This window comes from Pistacia vera, unplaced genomic scaffold, assembly GCF_008641045.1.
Source record: "Pistacia vera cultivar Batoury unplaced genomic scaffold, PisVer_v2 Contig195, whole genome shotgun sequence".
Classification (NCBI taxonomy): domain Eukaryota; kingdom Viridiplantae; phylum Streptophyta; class Magnoliopsida; order Sapindales; family Anacardiaceae; genus Pistacia; species Pistacia vera.
Genome location: NW_022195996.1, coordinates 208214 through 216062, shown reverse-complemented (window position 1 = coordinate 216062; position 7849 = coordinate 208214). Strand labels below are relative to the sequence as shown.

Sequence of the window (7849 nt, the reverse complement as noted above, 5' to 3'; positions counted from 1 at the left end):
TTCGTACACTTGCGAATAGCTTGTCAAGTTTTTGGCGCCGTTGCTGGGGAACTATTTCGTTTTACCAATATCAATACGAAATATTTAGTTGCTTATTTGATTTGTTTTATTTTTATTTACTAATTAATTTTTATTTTTGTTTGTTTTGTTTGTTGTTTTCGGCTAGAATCTGGAGAGTTTACGTTCAAGAGGTGGTGGTGATCTTAATCCAGTAGATTTTGAGATCAAGAGAACCGCTAAACAGTTGAGGAAAGAAAAGAGGCAAGCTGACTTTGAAAAATCAATGGCTAACATAGGAATTGTGAATCCCAATATGGGAAATCAAGAGAATGAGAATGAGGATACCTTAGGAGGAAATGCAATGGGTGGAGCAGCAGTGGTTCAAAGAGCATTGAAGGACTACTCGAGTCCTACTATTAATGGGTGCTATTCTAGCATCAGGAGACCACCCGTTCAAGCGAATAATTTTGAGATTAAGCCAGCAATTATTCAAATGATTCAATAGTCAGTCCAATTCGTTGGGTTACCTAATGATGATCCCAACCTACATATCGTAAATTTTTTGGAGTTATGTGACACATTCAGGCATAATGGAGTATCCGATGATGCAATTAGGCTAAGCCTTTTCCCATTCTCTCTTCGGGATAAAGCCAAGGCTTGGTTGATTTCTCTGCCTTCTGGGAGCATCACGACATGGAACGAGTTAGCTCAAGCATTCCTCACTAAATATTTTCCGCCTGCCAAGTCTGCCAAGCTGAGGAGTGAGATTACCAACTTTTACCAACAAGATTCAAAGTCATTGTATGAAGCATGGGAAAGGTATAAGGATCTCTTACGGAGGTGTCCTCACCATGGTTTACCAATCTGGTCGCAAGTGCAAATGTTCTACCAAGGGTTGCTACCAATGATTCAAGCTATGATTGATGTTGCAAGTGGGGGAGCCTTGAACAATAAAACACCAAAGGAAGCATACAATCTGATTGAGGTGATGGCGAACAATAACTATATGAGGACTTCAGAGAGAACTTTAACAAGGAGATCAGCGAGAGTGCACACAGTTGACAGTTACACTACATTGGCTGCTCAACTTTCGAACATCCATAAGCAATTAGGTAATCTGTTAAAAATAAATGCAATTGAATCTTCTTCTCTAACATGTGATCTTTGTGCAGGAAATCATTCATCGAAGGATTGTCAAGAAGGGAACCCGTTTGCTCAGCCTGAACAAGCCAATTTCGTCAATAATTTCCAAAGGGGGCAAGGGAATCCATATTCCAACACATATAATCCAACATGGAGGAAACACCCGAACTTTTCATGGAGCAACAACAATGAGCAAAAACAATCCCCTGTGTTTCAATCTCAAGAGCCAAAATCTAATTTAGAGAATGTGTTGCCCAAGTTCATTGAAGAGACAAGCAAGAGGTTTGAGAAGACTGACGTCCTGGTTCAAAATCAATCAGCCTCTATTAGGAACCTTGAGACTCAAATTGGGCAAATTCATCACATATTAGCGGGAAGAGTTCAAGGAGTTTTGCCGAGCGATACAGAAAAAAATCCGAAGGAACAAGCACATGCAATCACCTTGAGGAGTGCACAAATTTTGGAAAATTTAGAGGGTAAAAAACAGAGGCAAGAACAAGACTTGAAGGATGAGCAAAAGAATGATCGCCATGGTGATGACATTCCTCGCCTCAGCGATCGTGAGAATGTGGAGAAGCTCGTCAGAAACAAGGACGATCGTCGTGACGATTATACTGGTGGCCACGGAGAGCGTGATCTTACTTACAATTTGTCCGAAGTTTCAACTAATCGTTGCGGCGATGAATCTGGTGGCTGCGGTGAGCGTGCATCTGAGCAGAAACTTCCTTCAAGCCAAGCAACACTTAGATACCCACAATGGTTGAAGAATCAGAAGCTCGATAAGCAATTCGGTAAGTCTATTAACATGTTTCAAAGTTTACATATTAATATCCCTTTTGTTGATATGCTAGAACAGATGTCAAAATATGTGAAGTTTTTGAAGGAGATCCTCACACACAAGAGAAAATTCGAGGAACACAAGAAAGTTATGCTAACAGAGGAATGCAGCGTGCTGATTCAAAAGAAACTTCCACCTAAACTACGAGATCCAGGGAGTTTTACTATCCCTTGTATTATTGGTAGTTGTTATTTTAATAAGGTTTTATGTGATTTAGGGGCAAGTATAAATTTAATGTCGTTTTCCATTTACAAGAAGCTTGTACTAGGAGAAGTGAAGCCAACCACTGTGTCTCTCCAATTAGCTGATCGATCAATAACATATCTTAGGGGGGTGGTAGAAGACGTCTTGATTAAGATAGACAAACTGATTTTCCCAGTAGATTTCATAGTGTTAGACATGGAGGAAGATAGGGAAATACCTTTAATTTTAGGACGACATTTTCTAGCCATGGGTAGAACATTGATTGATGTCCACCAAGGGAAATTAATCTTAAAGGTAGAAGATGAGCAAGTAGAATTTCATGTTTTTTAATCTATGAAGCGTCCATCTGAATTAGACTCATGTTTTAAGATTGATGTTCTCGACACCATAGTGGAGCAGAATTTTGAAAAGAGCTACCCCATTTTTCCTTTAGAGAATTGTTTGATGAATTCTAGAGATCAAGAGGATGAAGTTGATAGTGAAGAGATAAGGGAGTGTTTAAGATACTTAAATGCTCTACCACTCTTGGTTCGTCCTGAAGCTAATTCAATCAGAGAAATTATAGCTGTGGTGTCTCAGTCAACTTTACCAATTACAAAGGCACCTACACTTGAGCTCAAGCAACTACCATCTCATTTAAGGTATGCATTTTTAGAAGAGGGTAAATTTTTTCCAGTCATTATTAATGCTTCTTTGAGTGTTGTAGAGGAAGAAAGTTGTTGCGCATATTGAGAAAATACAAGAAGGCCATTGGATGGACAATTACGGATATAAAAGGTATCAGTCCTTCAATTTGCACGCACAAGATCCTAATGGAGGAAAGTTATAAGCCTACCGTCCAACCACAAAGAAGATTGAATCCATCAATTCAAGAAGTGGTCAAGAAGGAGGTGTTGAAGCTCTTAGATGCAGGAATTATATATCCAATTTCAGATAGTGCATGGGTAAGTCCAGTCCAAGTAGTGCCAAAGAAGGAAGGAATGACAGTGGTCTGTAATGATAACAATGAGCTAATTCCAACATGAACAGTCACGGGATGGAGAATATGTATCGACTATCACAAACTGAATTCCGTGACTCGTAAGGACCATTTTCCATTGCCATTCATCGATCAAATGTTGGAGAGGTTAGCTGGCCATGAGTTCTATTGTTTCTTAGACGGATATTCAGGCTACAATCAAATTGCTATAGCGCCAGAAGATCAAGAGTAAACGACTTTCACGTGCCCATACGGAACATTCACCTATCGAAGAATGCCTTTTGGCTTGTGCAACGCTCCTACAACTTTTCAACGTTGCATGATCTCAATATTCTCTAATATGGTTGAAAAGTCCATTGAAGTTTTCATGGACGATTTTTCTATTTTTGGAGATTCTTTTGATGATTATTTAACTAACTTACCTAATGTTTTGTAGAGATGTGTTGACACTAACTTAGTGCTAAATTGGAAAAAATGTCATTTCATGATACGAGATGGGATTGTGTTAGGTCATCGGATGTCCACGAATGAAATTGAGGTGGATCAAGCAAAGATTGAAGTTATTGGGAAACTACCACCTCCAAACTCAGTGAAGGTTGTCAGAAGTTTCCTTGGGCATGCGGTTTTTATAGGAGATTCATACAGGACTTCTCTAAAATCTCTAAACCTCTCTGTGATTTATTAGCTAAGGATGTTCCTTTTAATTTTAGTCAAGAGTGTTTAGGTGCATTTAAATGTTTAAAAGCAAAATTAATTTCTGCTTCTATTATTGTTGTGCCCGATTGGGAACTGCCTTTTGAACTCATTTGTGATGCAAGTGACTACGCTTTAGGGGCTGTTTTAGGACAGCAAAAAGGTAAGGTTTTGCATGTGATTTATTATGCCAGCAAGACTTTAACGGGACCACAGTTAAATTATGCTACTACTGAAAAAGAATTGTTAGCATTAGTATTCTCTACTGATAAATTTCGTTCTTATTTACTAGGTACCAAGGTTATTGTGTACACTGACCATGCTACATTGAAATGCCTCCTAGCAAAACGGGATTCCAAGCCAAGATTATTGCGATGGGTATTGCTTTTATAGGAATTTGACTTGGAGATTATGGACAAGAAAGGAATGAAAAATCAAGTGGCTGACTATTTATCCCAATTAGAGTCCAATGAAGAAGTTCGAGAGGAAGAAAAGCCAATCAACGAATACTTCCCGAATGAGCAATTGTTTGCTATTCAAGAAGGGTCGTGGTTTGTAGATATTGCTAATTATTTGGTGCAGAAAGTATTGCCTCCTGGAATGAACTCCCAAAAACGAAAGAAATTCTTTGCAGAGTTAAAGTACTACTTTTGGGAGGATCCATTTTTGTACAAGCATTACGCCGATCAAATGATAAGAAGACGTGTGCCAGAAGAATAGATGACAAATATTCTTCGTCATTGTCATTCAATGGAAGTTGGTGGTCATTTTGGTTCGACAAAGACCGCCGCTAAAGTTCTTCAATCAAGATTTTTGCGGCGACAAAGTCCATCACCGCAGTGACAAAGTCCATGGCCGTAGCAATTGCAACAGCCAACGCGATATTGCGTTTATAACAGATCTTCAATCACATTTCATCACTTCCCTTTTCTCTCTACAGTTCTTTGCCCTCTCACCAATTTCTCTTCCTCTCTATACAACAATCTAACCATCACCTCCTTCAACCAATTTTCATTTTTTTTTCTCTCAATTTCACATCATAATTCGCAGATCAAAGGAAACAAGTGGAATTTTCGCAAAAATCAAAGTTAGGGTTCCAAAAAGAGAAATTGGGGGTTTTCAAAAATTAAGCTAATCCATACCAATTCAAGCCACATTTGGACAGAATAAGGCTCAAATTGGTAGAAATTGATTTGAATTTCATGGGAGCTTGTGGTTATTTTCGTGGTTGTTGCTTGATTGAATAAGAGAAGTTATAGTTTTGTGGGAGTGTAGTGATTTTCGTTAGTTATTGAGATTGGTTTAATTGTTTGTTTGGGTTAAGTGAGAAACAGTTATAATGGCACCCAAAAGAAAGCCAGGAAGTGATAGGAGATAAAAAGGAAAAGGGCAGGCCTCCAGTGATATCCGGTTTATTAGTCAGGCTACCCAGGAAAGATATGAGAATTTTACAAAGAAACCGGGTGGATTTATTGAAGAAAGAGGGCTGGTGTTTACAAAAGATTTTAGGGGAATAATTGATGTAATTCAAGCTCTGGGTTGGGAGATATTTTGCAAAGAACCCCCGGCTCTTGTTGTTGCCTCTATGGTAAAAGAGTTTTATGCCAACGTTCCTGATAGCGTTGATGGGAGGACAATGATAAGAGGTAAAGAGGTAGTATTTACTGTAGCTACTATTAATCAGTTTTATGGGCTGTCGCAAGTTAAGATAGATGAGGATGCCTATGTCGCATACAAGCAAGAAGTGGATTATGACGCAGTGATTAATTTTCTGACTGAAGGGAAAGCTACATGGTTTATTGCGGCTAGGGAACACATCCGTTTTGAAAGTAAGTTTTTAGACTCAACTTCACGCATGTGATTGTATTTTGTGAGCTCTAGAATGATGCCCTCAAAGCACATGAGCACTGTTAGCAAAGCTAGGGCGATTTTGATGTACGCTATCCACCACAAGATGAGGATGAATATGGGTGAGATTATTTTTCAAGAGATTACCCATTTGGCAAAGCGTAACAAGACTGGTTTTTACTTCCCTCACATGATTACTGAATTATGTAAGCAAGCTCAAATGCCTTTGAATGCTGAAGAAGTTTTAATCCCGGAATGAGTGTGTCTTACAATGCAATTTATGCAAAATCTCACCAGTAGGGGTAGAGTAGAAGTATCCAGGACCAAAGCCTCTTCATCGATGAAGCTATCCCAAAGAGATCAATTGTCGAAGTTGAATGAAGATGTTGAAAAGTTGAAAAAGCAACAGAATCGTCAAGCAGCCTAGATGACATGGATGAGTGGGCAAATGAGGGTGCAATATGAGATGCAAAGATTGCAACTTGCCCATGCTGGGATAGCAGCACCAGGGTCTGAATGGACTGATTTTGTGTACCAAGCGAATGAGGAGCAAGGCGATGCTCCTAATGATGATTCTGAGGACAGTACGGAGGAGTAGATTGAAATTTCAGTTGTGTTTTTGTTTAATGTTGTCAGTGTAGTTTGTTTTGATGTACTTGCATTTTGTTACTGTGTGTTCATTAAGTCTTTGTGAACTGTTATTCCATCTTTATTGTTAATGCTCTTTATATCCATTATTTTTTTTGCATAACAATGATGGCCAACAAGGTCTGTTTAGTGTTTTTTTTTTTTTTAAGAACGAATTTGGCGTATACGACTGGACAGCCTTATTACATTGAGGAATGAGGTAACGTTCTCTTTCTCTTATTCCTACTCTTAACATTGAGGACAATGTTGACTTTATGGTTGGGGGTAGGAATTTAAGGAATTTAATTTGAGCAGAATTTTTTTATGGATTTAGAGAGCAGTTTTGTTTGTTCTTTTGTTTTATGTTGTGAGTTTTATTTTATTTTATTTTCTCTTGGATGAAGTCATATGTCTATGATAGGAATGTGATTGCAATAACATAGAACTAATGGAGGACATTAATTTTTACCTCTAATTACGGATGTTTGTGAAGGTTAATGACATTTAGTTTGAGACCCTAGTGAATTGTGGATTGAAAGTGGTTCAGTTTACCTACTTAAAGACATGTTATGTGTGAATTTTTCATGAACATTGTTGTGATCTCAACAAACTTTAGAACTCAGTTGACAATCACTCAAGGTGAAATCCTAAAGTTCACATCACTTAGGAAATGATTTAGGCTGTTTTTGGACCGATTGAGCCTTTCAAGCCAACCATTTTTAGTTAACCCTTTTGAGCCTTTAAACACAATTTTGCCCTGTTTTTCTTTCTTTGAACTAAATTTTTACCCTACCCTGAATATAAGCCTAAAACACAATCTTACTCATTTTTCCTTAAGAGACTTAATTGTTGTTCAAGCTTAACACGAGTGTTGGTAAGGAAGTGTAGTTTTGCCATAACCCAAATTTATGCGAAGAAATTGGTTGGAGGTTGTGGAGTGCTTGTAAGATTAGTGGGGCTATGTGTATGTTTTCTACTTTCTTATTATTTTCTTTTTTTAAAAAAAAAAAAAGTGGGCGTTGAAAAGCATTGTGAAGAGTTGGAATTATGAATGAGTATATTACTGTCAAAAAGAAAGAGCTCGATAAAGGTTGGGAAGCTACTAAGTGAAAAAGGGAAGTGTTGTGTGTGTTAGTAATAAGAATGAATAAAAATTAAGTCTCTTAATTTGATTTTTGTTAATTTCCCTTTTCATTCCTTCATGAACTCATACACTAGCCTAACGTTACAACCTTTACAAAAACCTATTGATCCAAGATAATGTGAAATTCTACATTAGTGGAAAGTGGTTTGAAAAGTGAGCCTATGGAGTTTGATTCCATGATTCACATATAAGTCATAACCTGAATACTGAGATCAAAATCTTGTTCATGAATGTTATGCATAAAACTATCCGAGTTTGTAGACTAATGGTTTGTGGTTGTATGGATGTTCTAGGGTCAATAACGAAAATGAAATTGATGTTTGTATTGTCTATGAGTTTAGGTGATTTTTAATTATTCTAGTTGTTTTGTGTA

At 37.7% G+C, this 7849-nt stretch overlaps 1 non-coding gene across 1 annotated transcript; it reads right to left on the bottom strand.

Moving 5' to 3' along the window:
• Positions 1–751: 751 nt before the first annotated feature.
• On the bottom strand, positions 752–858 carry LOC116127827. The gene has a single exon (XR_004127645.1). It is a non-coding gene; the product is annotated as a small nucleolar RNA R71 (small nucleolar RNA).
• Between the last annotated feature and the right edge of the window lie 6991 nt (positions 859–7849).